Raw genomic sequence first — 14,456 nt, 5'->3', positions numbered from 1 at the left:
TCCCGCCACCAAATTTCTAGGTGTTTATCTCGATGAGAACATTACTTGGAATCAATACATTAATTATATATGCTCTTAAGTCTCTAAAAACATTGGAGTTTTATACAAAGCTCGAAATTATCTCAATAAGATAAATTTAAGACAACTCTATTTCTCATTTATTCATTGTTACTTAAACTATGCAAATATTGCCTGGGGAAGTACTGAAAAAAGTAAACTACAACGTCTTTATCGCTGTCAGAAACGGGCAATTCGCATAATTAACTTTGCTGATCGTTTTTCTCATTGTAAACCTTACTTTATTGAAATGAGAATTTTAAATATATATGAACTCAACGTCTTGAAAATTTTATGTTTTGTTTATATGTGGAAAAACAATCTATCTCCTCCAGTCCTTAAAGATCTCTTCAATTTAAAACCAACCAACAAATACGAACTTAGAAATAAAAAATTTTTAAAAAACATTTTTGTCACACAAATTTTAATCAATTCTGTCTTGCCTATCGTGCGCCACACCTGTGGAATAAACTTGTTTTGCCAAATTTTGATTTTGATCCAACTAATTATCTTTATCTTTTTAAAAACAAAGCAAAAAATTTTATTCTTTTTTAAGATAGCATTTTACAATATTACTAATCACTTGAAAAAATTTAATTTTTTGTTATTTTAACTTAACTTGAGAACTTTTTATTTTTATTTTTTCTCACGTTTTGTATTTTATATTGTTTACAATATTTTGCTAGTTTATATTATTTACAGTTTAACTCGTGTAAAAGATTAATATATATGTATTCTTCATAATACCTTGCACTTCACAATTATTGTAAAAAAAAATATTAAAAAAGATGTAAAAAACTATATATTTATTATATTTTATAAAGTCCCGATGACAAGATCCTTGTGATCTTCTTTTGGAAACCTAGTTTATATTGTTAGTCTGCTATATTTATATATTTGTAAAAGCATTTTAAGTATTAAAATACTTTTAATGTACTTTTAATGTGGTTGTGGTTTTAATCACAGATTTTAAGCTTTCAACGGTAAATCCAACAAATAATATTGATGAACATTTAAAAAAAAATTAAAGACTATCAAAAACATAAAGAACATCCATCATATTAGGTATTGTTGTTGAACAAATTTCGCTAGGTATTGTTGTTATATATGTTTCAAATTTATTTTCTTACTAAATTTAATCGCAGCTTCAAAAATTTAGTAAAATTTTTTTTTTTTTTTTTTTTTTTTTTTTTTTTTTTTTATGCCGTTAAATAATACATACAGTTTCGAAGCACATTAATAAAAATAAATATTGGCAGGGCAAGAAGAAGACTAATTTAGCCTTATAACCGAGCCCTATTCTCACGTATTTACAAAAACCGTAATATTTAAATATCTATAGTTAACAAACTATTTATAAAAAAAAAAAAAATAATAAAAGTAAAAAAGTAAAATAGATAACAATTCCTTATCATTTAAAGAAAAACTTAAAGAATAAAACTTTAAGGAAAGAGTAAGATCATTTTTTCAGAATAAGAAAAAATAAATAAGATATTATCATTTATTTAAGAATTAAAAATTTAAAGTAAGATTTAAAAATAAAAAGTAAATAAATTAATATACACCATAGAAATAACAAAAATAAATTAGTCAACTTTATTGAAATAACGTAAATAAATTAGCAAACGTCATAGAGGTAATACCATAATTAAGATAATAAAAAAAAAAAAATGTTGATACACTCAGTGACATAATTTTGCATTAATTATTTTATGTATTTGAGTTTTAATTAAAAAAAACATTTAAAATCGGATATATTAAAATCCATAAGTAAGAATGCTTGTTTTGATTCATTTTTAAACTGCTCTATACTAGCTTTATGTGTATTTACAATTTTGAAAAACATTATCCACAAGTAGGGTCCACGATAAAGAACTGAATATGAAGTTAGTTTTGAATTATATTTTGGGACAACAAAGTTGTTACTTGAAAATTTTGTTGGATATTTATGAACTATTTTGTCAAAATAGGATTGAAATATTTTAGGAGATAATCCTAAATTTGTTTTATACATGAACATTAAAACTTGGTGTAAGTTGATTTTATATATATTTAATGCTCCAAGTATACGCAGAAGAGGCTCACAAGGTAGTGTTCTATTAGCTCCAAAAATTATTCTGCACGCGTGTTTTTGTTTACAGTACAATTTTTTTAATTTTGTATGGTTTGTACTTGCCCATGCAATATTGCAGTAAGTTAAATAACAATGAATAAAAGAGAAATATAAACTTTTCAAAGAACTACTGCTTAAAAATGGTTTAGCCCTATATATCATTGCTAAATTTTTTGATATTTTATTTTCAATACTTTTTATATGTAAACTCCAACGTAAATGTTCGTCTAAGATTACGCCTAGAAAATTTACTGAGTTTTCTCTTTTAATGTTAGTGTTATTTATTAATAGATTAGGCAATTTGATGGGAATATTTTTTGATTTATTAACTTTGTGGAACAAAATAAATTTGGTTTTATCCACATTTAGAGAAAGTTTATTACTTTTGAACCACTCATTAACTTTCAATAATTGTTCGTTTGTTGTTTCATATAGTGTATTAATATCACTGTGGGAGTAAAAAAGATTGGAGTCATCTGCAAAAAGAATACAATTTAATGGGTCTGTTGCTAAATTTAAATCATTAATATACACTAGGAACAACAGTGGTCCTAAAATAGAGCCCTGGGGAACCCCACAAGTTACGGCAGTCGGAAATGTTTGTTTTTGTTCATAAACTATAAATTGTTTTCTATCGGCCAAATAACTTTTGAACCAAAGTAAATTGTTATTTTTTACACCATAGTGTTCAAGTTTTTTTATTAGTATATTATGATTAACGGTATCGAAAGCTTTTGACAGATCAATGAAAACTCCTAAGGTAAAGTAGTTACTACTGAATGCACTTGATATTTGATTTACTAGTTCAATCACTGCATGCTCCGTTGAATTTTTTTTTTTGAAACCAAATTGTTTTGAATACAGCATGTCGTTTTCTGATAAGTGATTAAAAAGTCTATTGTACATTATTCTCTCAAGTAATTTTGAAAAACAAGGTAAAATAGATATTGGCCTATAATTAGAAATATTTGAGTCATCTCCGGACTTAAATATCGGCGTGATTCGTGCAATTTTTAGCTTTTCAGGGACGATACCTGTTTTAAGTGAAAGATTAAATATGTGAAATAACGAGGGTTCTATTATATTATATACTGATTTTACAACATTAACGTTAATTTTATCAAATCCAGCACTTTTGTTAGTTTTAAGGCAAAAAAAGGCGGTTTGCAATTCAATTAGTTTTAAATTAGGTTCATCCATGACTTTATCGTAACTTTTTAAATAAGATTCAAATGGTGTTGAATTCATAGGAATTTTTAATGCCAAATTCGGACCAGTATTAGTAAAGAAGCTGTTTAGTTTTTCAGCAATAATTGATTTATCATAAATTGTGTTTTTATCAATTGTTATTTTTTTTGGCAGAATGTTTCTGCCAAAAAAAATAACAATTGATAAATATTTTTTCCTATTATTTCTTTAATTACACTCCATGTTTTTTTAGTGTTTCCGGTGGCTTTGCTTAATAGCTTTGCATAATAAAGCTTTTTTGAGTTCCTTTTTGTTTTTTCAAATATATTTTTATAATTTTTATATGTCATTTCGTTTTTATAAGTTTTTTTTTTCAAGTACTTATCATATAACTTTTGTTTTCTTTTTGAAGATTTTAGTAACCCGTTAGACATCCATGGAGTTAAAACAGTTTTGGTTTTTACAGTTATTTTTTTTTCAGGAAATGCTTTATCATATTGCTTGCAGAATTGATTTAAAAATAGATCATATACGTTGTTAACGTCATGTGACTGCAATACCAAATTCCAATCAACGTTGTCTTTTAAAAGATTTTGAAATTTTTTTACCGAGTTTTCATTGATCTGTCGCCTAAATATAATGGATTGAGAAAGAATACTGTTAAATAATATATTGTTAGTAACTAGAAATGTTGGGAAATGATCTGATAAGTCAGTTTTGATTATGCCTGTGTAAAGACTGTTATTAAGATGGTTATTAGTTATTATATTATCAAGAAGTGTAGAAGAGTTGTGAGTCACTCTCGTTGGCTTGTTTATTGACGGAATTAAATTATATTGAAGAAGAGTATTAATAAAATTGTTAACATTATTATTTGAAGCATGGTTTATTAGGTCTATGTTAAAATCCCCAACTAAGTAGGCATGACTTCGGGTTTTATTAATATTTGTTAAGAATGGTTTAAGATGAGTTTTAAATTTTTTTAAGCTAGAAGATGGAGGTCTATATGTGGCATTTATAATTATTTTTTTTGTGGTTTTATTTATTATTTCAATGCATAATGACTCACAATCTTTTTCATTTACACAGAGATCGTGACGTAAATTATAACTAATTGAGTTGTGAACAAAAATACATACACCCCCACCAACACCAAAACCACGTGGTTGATGAACTGATGAGTAATTAATTAGTTCAAATTGGTTATTTGTTTCACCACGCTTACACCAAGTTTCCGTTAGACAAATAGTTTTAAAATCGTGTTTTAATTCATCCAACAAAAACCTAAGACTTTCAAAATTTTTCTTTAAACTTCGAATATTAATGTTTAAAATTGAAAAACTAATTTGATTTTTTTGAAGATATTGAGAAGATTCAATAACTGTATAATATTGGCTTTCAGATATTTTTTGATTAAAGTTATTAGAGTCATCGACGTCACTGAGTGCGACATTTCCATCTAGAAATTCATATATAAAGTTTTCCTCCATTTTAAAGTAACACGTATATAAGTAAACGAAAAACAGGTAATAAAATAGTTAGGAATAGTTAAAAGAAAAGTAATAAACCAAACTCTTACTGACACGGTTTCGGGATTTCTTTCGTTTTCTTAGACACCCACTCGCGTACATTCAGCTTATCATATGATTTGTATGCAAATTTTCCCAGCTGCCGCTCAATTTTCATTTTTTCTCTAAGATCTTTTCTTATTAAGTTCGTTTCGAAGCAAAAATCTTTGTTTATGTAGATATTTTCACCCTTTAATTTAGAAAAATTTTTTAAAATTTCTACCTTATCTTTGTAGTCTAACAGCTTAATAATAATTGTGCGTAGTGTTTTTGCATCTCGGCGTCCACTACGATGCGCTCGTTCAATTCTCACATTTTTCACCCCTAGAGTCTCCTCAAAAAGTTTAATCACTTTTATTTCACTTTCAGACCATGTTTCGTTTTCATTTTCTTTGATGCCATCAATCCTAAGGTTATTTCTTCGTGACCGATCCTCTATTTCCTTAAGTTTTTTTTTTAAAGTCAATATACTCATCATTTTTATGTGCTTCGATTTTACAAAATCTTTTTTTTTCAATAGACTCAATATTATTTTTGACCTTTTTTTCGATAAGTTCCTCGTGAAAATTTAAACTTTTCTTTATATCAAATACATCCTTTTCCAATCGTTTAATTTTTTCCATGCTGTCATTAATGTTTGTTTCAACTTTTTGTTGTCGATCGCTCGTTATTTTTGCGTTCGCACTGATGAGTTTAAGAATATTTTCTTCTTGTTGTTTTATTAGTAATACTATATCTTTTTTGTACTCCGCAAACATTTCCTTGAACATTATTCGAATTTCACTAATGGTTACTGCCATATTTAATAATTAATAGCAACTTGTATTTTTACTTTTAAATTTGTATTATAAAAAAAAAAAAAAAAAAAAAAAATTTCTTCGATCAATAAAAACACGTCTGTTCACCGTAAAAGTAAATGCGGTAACTTCAAAATAGTTGACCAAAACCACACTAAAAAATGATTAAAAATAAATAATTTAGAATTTACTCCATTCGATAATATCTTACAAAGTATGACTAAAAATCAAAAGAAGCCGATTCTGATTGGCACCCGTAAGTTTAGACAATCTGCTAAGATGTTAACATCAATAGTTCTAAAAAAAGGTTTAGCTGCGTATAAACAGGAGAATAATTGTTATACACTAAAATTGGTTTCAAAAAACACTTTGTCAACTGTAATGGTAAAGAATATAATTGTACATGCCCTGCTAGAAAAAACTGCGAACATATAATATCAGTAAAACCATAACCAAACGCACCTCCAGATATTAAAGTCAACACACGGTTTTAGCAAGTTAAGAAAAAACGAAAACCAAGAAATTAGAAGCGGCAGAAAAAGAATAAGACCAAAAGACAGAGAACTAAGTTATAGTTGCTGATGATTTCTAAGAAATATCAAAACACTTTTATCCAAAAACAATAGCCACCAAACAAAGTAAAGTCAAAGAAGAAGAAAAATACTTTAGCTTCGTTAGCTTCTTTGTTGGCAACCTTAGATTGAATAATATTTTCACCAAGAACTTCAACAAAATTGCTGATATAAACAGTAGAAGCCCAAATGAAAAAGCAACAACTACTTCTACAACGGATTTTATTTGGTTCCTGAATAGTTAAATGAACCGTTGCTCATTTCAGAAAAATCTTTAACTTCAAACGTAATTGTTTGAAGTCTGATAAAACCTGTATGTTGTTTTTTAAATCATTTGAGAAAGAAAGTCATATATTTTACAATGATTATTTTAACTACCAATATTTAGTAAATTTATGCACCAACATAACGTATCCTAGCTAGCAGACTTACGTTGAGCCAACATATGTAAATACATCGCGAACATGGGCATTTTTTTTTCCGATGCAAATACAACGTTCATCCAATGTTAGTTTTATCGTATTTATATTATTAAAAACCTTGATAACTACGTGATTAAATAGTTTGCAAAACTACATTGGCTCAACGTATGTAAAAACATCGCAAAAATTGGTTGTTTTGGCAATCTAAATCCAACATTTATCCAATGTATAAAGATCAACGATGATCAAATGTTTATAACGCAACGTCGGATTATGTATATTGAATCAACGTTGATCCACATACATTGGAATAATGTTGAACTATATGCAGTGGATCAACGTTGTGTTTCCAACGATAAAAAACAGCAGATATACAAATATATATTTGTATAATTTCTAAGAATTATTAAACATACATGTATAAATGTATAAGTACATATACACAATTATATATGCGCATAAATATATAATATATTATATATATATATATATATATATATATATATATATATATATATATATATATGTATGTATGTATGTATGTATGTATGTATGTATGTATGTATGTATGTATGTATGTATGTATGTATGTATGTATGTATGTATGTATGTATGTATGTATGTATGTATGTATGTATGTATGTATGTATGTATGTATGTATGTATGTATGTATGTATGTATGTATGTATGTATGTATGTATGTATGTATGTATGTATGTATGTATGTATGTATGTATGTATGTATGTATGTATGTATGTATGTATGTATGTATGTATGTATGTATGTATGTATGTATGTATGTATGTATGTATGTATGTATGTATGTATGTATGTATGTATGTATGTATGTATGTATGTATGTATGTATGTATGTATGTATGTATGTATGTATGTATGTATGTATGTATGTATGTATGTATGTATGTATGTATGTATGTATGTATGTAGTTCGATCCCCAACACGTCCCTGGTAGTACCGCGCTCAACTTGTTTCTCCGCGCAGCGGCCTTGTTTGTCAAAGTTCGTGTTTCGGAATTATAGAGTTGTGAGAGGGTTATACCCACTGTGGGTATAACCACTGTCAAGTAGTCCCCTCATCTGTAGTGGTCTTCTCGTCCTTAAGGAGGTGAACAACCATATATATATATATCTATATATATATATATATATATATATATATATATATATATATATATATATATATATATATATATATATATAATATATATATATATATATATATATATATATATATCTATATCTATCTATATATATATATATATATATATATATATATATATATATATATATATATATATATATATATATATATATATATATATATATATATATATATATATATATATATATATATATATATATATATATATATGCCGAGTGGTTAGGGGCTGTTCAAATAGTACGAGTCTTAGGAAAGGGGGAGGGGCGGGGTATTGGATAGTGTCACCAAAATCACATGGGGAAGAAGGGGTGGTTTGCTACAGTGTGACGTGACAAATAACTTTTTAAATTAAATTTTTTATCACTGCATAATTTTTTAAAATTACGAACTCCGAAATAATTATATATTATACGAAATATGAAACAAGCACGATAACTTACACCACCAATATGTGTAAAATCAATTTAAAAGGTTGTTCCGAAAGTGGATATCGTATGTAGACGATATCCATTTTCGTTTTATTAATGAGGCAGAACCAGAACATTTTCTCGACTTGTTAAATAATCAACTCACAAAAACCAAATATACAATTGAAAAAGAAAGTGATTCACACACAATAAATTTTCTTGATCTCTCAATAACAAATAACAAATCCGGAATATATCTTTTTCTTATCTATCGCAAAGATGCAATAACAAATGTGCAAATAATGAATTAAAGTTTCTTACAGAAATGTTTATAGAAAATGGTTATAATAAAAAAATACTTTAAAACAAAATAATCAACGAAAACAACAATAATAACATCAAAAAACTAGAATTTAATTATATTTCTCTACCATGGGTACCAAAATTAAGTAATCAATTATAAAAGATATTTAAAAATGCAGGTTATACTCCAGTTTTTAAATCACCAAAAAACCTTCAACAATTAATAACTCAAAATAACAAGCCTCGACTTCCCAACAACTCTTATCCAGGAGTCTACAAACTGAAGTGTTTGTGTGGAAAATTCTATGTAGGTGAAATAAAGGTTTCAACCCTTTTAGACAGATATTCACCAATCGTATTTTTTTTTTAAATAAACTATTATAATTAAAATATACACTTATAAAATTTTTTGTTTTGTTTTTGTCACGTCACACTGTGAGGGGGTGCGTGTTCTTCAAAATGCTACAAAATTCACAAAGAGGAAGGGGGGGGGGGGGTCAGAAAAACGACAATAAAAGTATTATTTGAACAGCCCCTTAGCTCACAGAACTTCTAAACGAAAATGCCTTGGTTCGAGTCCTACCAGTGACATCTTTCTCACTTTTTTTAAAATACAAAATAAAACACTTTTAAAATTTTATAGATATTATATACATAACAAATGTAAAGATATTTTACACTGTAACAAACGAACGGGATAGAATTTTTAAAAAACCTAACAATTTCTAAAAACATCAAACACCAGGAGAAATTTGTTGCGCATATATGTTATGATAGAGATACTTATGCTATTTTAGTTTTACATTTCGAGTTTTCTACAACTAAGTACTTAGTTGTAGAAAACTTTTTTTTAATTTTTGCTATTTAAAATGCAAAACAATACAACTTTATAGTTCTATCGATTTTATATTCTATATAAAATGAGTATATACATGATATATACTCATTTTCATTGCACAAACTCAACGTTGTTTTATCATGCATTTTAAATAACAAAAATTAAAAAAATAAGCAAGCTGATGATTTGAACTTGCCACGCGGTGACCTTAACTTTATTTTAAACAATAAGGGGGATTAAAATGTATGTTTTTATTATGAACAAAATTAAAAACTCTTTAAAATTTTATTTAAAATAAATAATCTTATTAAATTTATTATTTTTAAAAATAATAATAAGTTAAAAGATCCAAATATTAAAGTAATAAGGAAATTTAGAGCTTTACAGCTATTTTACCACGCATTAAACATTCTAAATCGAGTGCGCAACAATGACAAAATTTAGAAAACTTCAAAAATAGTATTATAATATTGGAAAAGTTAACTCGGACGCTAATAACTGATAATGCACAAGACATTGTAAATGTGTACGTGGTAAGTTTTTTGTATTTTAATTTTATAAATTTCTGAAATATATTTGAATGTTCTATTACCATTATCATAAATAATATAATTATTGAATTTACTTTTATTTATAAATAGTATTTATTTTTTTATTTTTTAATTTGTTTTTAATGTTTTTTTTTAGATTAATCAGATGCCGTGTTTGCTTAATATACAATTGAAAACTATCAAAAATTGTTACGTTTTGTTAATAAATGTTTGTTTTACAAAGCAAATAGGCATTTTTTTGAAACCACAATCTGCACAGGTATAGTGCCTTAAATTAACAATAAACTGGCTTTAATTGTTTTGGGAAACCTATTTTTCATTTAGGTATCTTATAATAGAAAGAAATCTGGAATTATTTAATGATTTATTAAAATAATAAGAAAATGAAATTTCACCCAAATAATGCATTTCGAAATAAGCATTAAGAACCTCCGTTTCTGAATTTATTTAACTAATATTGTAATTTTTTTTTCCCTTTATATCTTAAAGTTTGTTATGAAAGAAATACTTCTAATAACATTATATACTTCTTATAACAGTTTAATTTCTTTTAACAGTTACCTCTTGTTTTGTAACTTTAAAAAAAGACTTAAAAATAAGAGAATTTGTATTTTGTGTTTTTACATTACTTTAGTTGTACAGTAATTGTTGCAGTAGTTTAAAATATTTGTTATTATAGATAAAAATAAAAACGAAAACCAAATTTAGCTTAAGAGTAGAAGTGAATGCAAATTCTGTAATCAAAAAGCCAAGGAGTAATTCTGAAACAGTTATAAAGCAATTTAATTGAGATGAAAGAAACAAACAGATAAACAAAGCTGTAGAATTGTGCAAAAATAATGGGAAAAGAGAATATTTTGCCGTATCAGCAGGTCGATTTTCATTAATAAAAAGCAAAATTGTGATTGATGAGCGATTTAATAACCTAGTTCTTACAGGAAATGTAAAAAAACCATGTAATGATACTAACCACTGAAGAAGAAAGTACTATTGTTGAGTATGTGCGCTGTAAAATTCAAGCTTACCAAGATAAACATAGAAAAAAACTAACAAATCTTATTATGGATGTGTTTAAAATTCGAGATCATACCAACAAAAGGATTAAAGGAGGAAAAAAGTTTAATGCTTTGACTGCAAATGGAAGAAAAGCTCTTTTGAAGAAAAGATAAAAAATTTCTATTGTACTATTAAATACTAGGCAGATAATACCATGCAAAATATCTTTCCAATTGAGTTAATCGTTAAAGATATACCAACAATAACAAGTTTGTCTTTTTAAGGGCACCTTGCCCAAAATAGACAAATTTCAAGTACAAATAAAACATTAAAAAAAAATTGATTATTGTTTCCAACCACCAGGAAGAAGTTATATGGCTTTAAACAGAAAAAAATATTTAAAAAATTTAAAAAAACAGGCTTCCCAAAATAATTAAAGCCAATTTACTGTTAATTTAAGGGCACTATACCTGTACAGATTGTGGTTTCAAAAAAAAAAGCCTAATAGCTTTGTAAAATAAACGATATTTTCATTTACACATTTATTAACAAAGCGTAACAATTTTCGATAGTTTTCAATTGTATATTAAACAAACACGGCATCTGATTAATCTAAAAAAAACTTTAAAAACAGATTAAAAAATTAAAAAATAAATACTATTTATAAGTAAAAGTATATTCAATAATTATATTATTTATGATAATGGTAATAGAACATTCAAATATATTTCAGAAATTTATAAAATTAAAATAAAAACACAAAAAACTTACCACGTACACATTTACAATGTCTTGTGTATTATCAGTTATTAGCGTCCGAGTTAACTCTTCCAATATTATAATACTATTTTTGAAGTTTTCTAAATTTTGTTATTGTTGCGCACTCGGTTTAGAATGTTTAATGCGTGATAAAATAGCTGTAAAGCTCTAAATCTCCCTATTACTTTAATACTTAGGTCGTTAGGAAAGTTCGTAGAACTCCCCTATTAAAAAAAAAAGAAAAGTTTTTTTAAATTTTATTTTATCAAATGTTCAAAATAATGTCCATCGTTATCTATACAAAGTTGCATCTTTTCAAGCCATTTGTCAAACGTTTTTTTATACTCTTCTTTGGGTATACTTTGAAGTAGCTTCGTTATGCGAGTTTTTTGACTTTCGACGTCAGTATCGTCATCAAGATTTTTTTTTATCAAGTCGAATAGCCAATAATCGGATGGAGTCAAGTCTGGTGAGTATGGTGGGTGGCGAATTATTGTAATTCCAGCTTGGTTTAGACAATTTGTGACGGTTTCAGTCATATGGGGTCGAGCGTTATCATGGAGAAATTTGAAATTTTGAGTGCCTGTTTTAGGTCTTCGCTTATTTATTTCGCATATTAGAGGTTTCAAACAATTTTTTATATAATATTCGCTAAATGGTAATGGTATCTACCTTTTCAACACAACCCAAATGAACAACACCTGTTGTTTTAAAGAAGATGTAGAACATGTTTATGGGCTAAAACCTGTCGCATCTTACTATAGTTCTTGGACTTTCACCTTCACCGACCCAACTAGCATTAGTCGACTTGTGTCCAACTTGTCTCAAATAAAACCACGACTCATCCCCTGTAATAATATCACATAGTCTCTATTGGCCGTTTCTGAAAAGGGCTAAATTTAGCCCACTTCGCAACTAGTTTAAAATGATATATTTAATTATTTCCTGTCTCATTGTATCTTTACAGATGAAGTTCTACGAACTTTCCTGAAGACCTAAGTATTAGGATCTTTTAACTTATTATTATTATTTTTTATAATTTAAAAAATTTGATAAAATTATTTATTTTAAATAAAACAGAGTTTTAAATTTTGTTTATAATAAGAACATATTTTAAAATCCCTTACTGTTTTAAAATAAAGTTAAGGTCACTGCGTGGCAAGTTCAAATCATCAGCTTACCTTTTTTTTTTAATTTTTGTTATTTAAAATGCAAAACAAGTCAACTTCATAGTTCTATTGATTTTATATTCTATATAACATGTTTATATATAGAATATAAAATCAATAGAACTATAAACCCAGCAAGCACCATCAACATTGAAACAACGTTGAAAAACCGTTGAAATTTATGGTTGAAAAATGGTCTACCGTTAGACTACCGTTGATTCAACCAACTTATATACGAGTTTAAACCTTTAAAACACAGCTTTTTGCGCCGTGACTCTTTTAACTCAAAAAAACATTTATTTTTTGTTCAATATTGTGTTGTTGTGAGTAAGAAAAGAAAAAATAATTCTTCATAAACTTATAATAGCTGTCATAGTACAATATCTAATGCTAATGTACTGCACATGTTGTTCTCAATTGTAACAGCTTTCACTTTTTATCATTATTAGTATTATTATTTATATATATATATATATATATATATATATATATATATATATATATATATATATATATATATATATATATATATATATATATTAAATACTAACTGTTGTTATAGTATTACAAATAATCTGCCCTGTACAATTTTTTTAACACAGGTTACTAAATTATAGAAATTTAAAAGCAATTATTGAAAGCAATTAAAACCAGAATATTAATTTATACATTTTTAGAACAGAAACTTAAACAAAATTAAAGTTATTTTCAAAACGATCTTGATAAAATCATGATATTGTTATTTTCAGCATAAATCAAGACTAATTTTGATTTGATGCGTGTTTTCCACGATCCAATTAATATGGTGCAAAACTTTAAACAGTCTAAATTATATCTTTGTGCGTCGTATCTTTTTATTTAAGAAGGTAATTGCATCTAAATAAAAATATCTTTAAAGTAAGGTACATTTTTACATTTACAAGAATTATTATACTTTGAATTGTTCACAAGAGAATGTGACTATTAAGAGATTAATAGTGGGGGAAAAAACTTTATACTGATCCGTACCTAATTTACTTCTTTATTGACCAAGGTATCAACTTTTTTGGATAAAGATAATTACATCAACCTTTTTGAATAAAGACATTAAAATCATACATCAACGCATATACACACACATAACACAAACCTCAGAGACAGTTATACATCGCACAAGTCAAACATTCCTTTAGTCGAACCGTTTTCCTTGATCCCCTGGAGGGTCAAGATATCTGTAATTAATTGTATTTATATATACATATATGTATATAATTATATACATATATGTATATTTATGTATATACACATAATACAGAGTTGTAAACAAGGCCAAAAGTAGCAAGGCCAAGGCCACAAGTAACAAGGCCAAGGCCAAGACCAAGGCCAAAAATTACAAGGCCAACGCCAAGAGTTTTAAGGTCAATACCAAGATTAAGAATTTCAAGGCCAAGACCTACGCAAAAATTTAAAAGACCAAACATTTCAATTTTTGTCTTGCGTTAAGGCCAATTATTAAGAAAACTGTAAGTAACAAGTGCGGTAACAATAAAAC

The sequence above is a fragment of the Hydra vulgaris genome, chromosome 12 (assembly GCF_038396675.1).
Source record: "Hydra vulgaris chromosome 12, alternate assembly HydraT2T_AEP".
NCBI lineage: Eukaryota > Metazoa > Cnidaria > Hydrozoa > Anthoathecata > Hydridae > Hydra > Hydra vulgaris.
Note: the sequence above shows the minus strand (reverse complement) of the source record.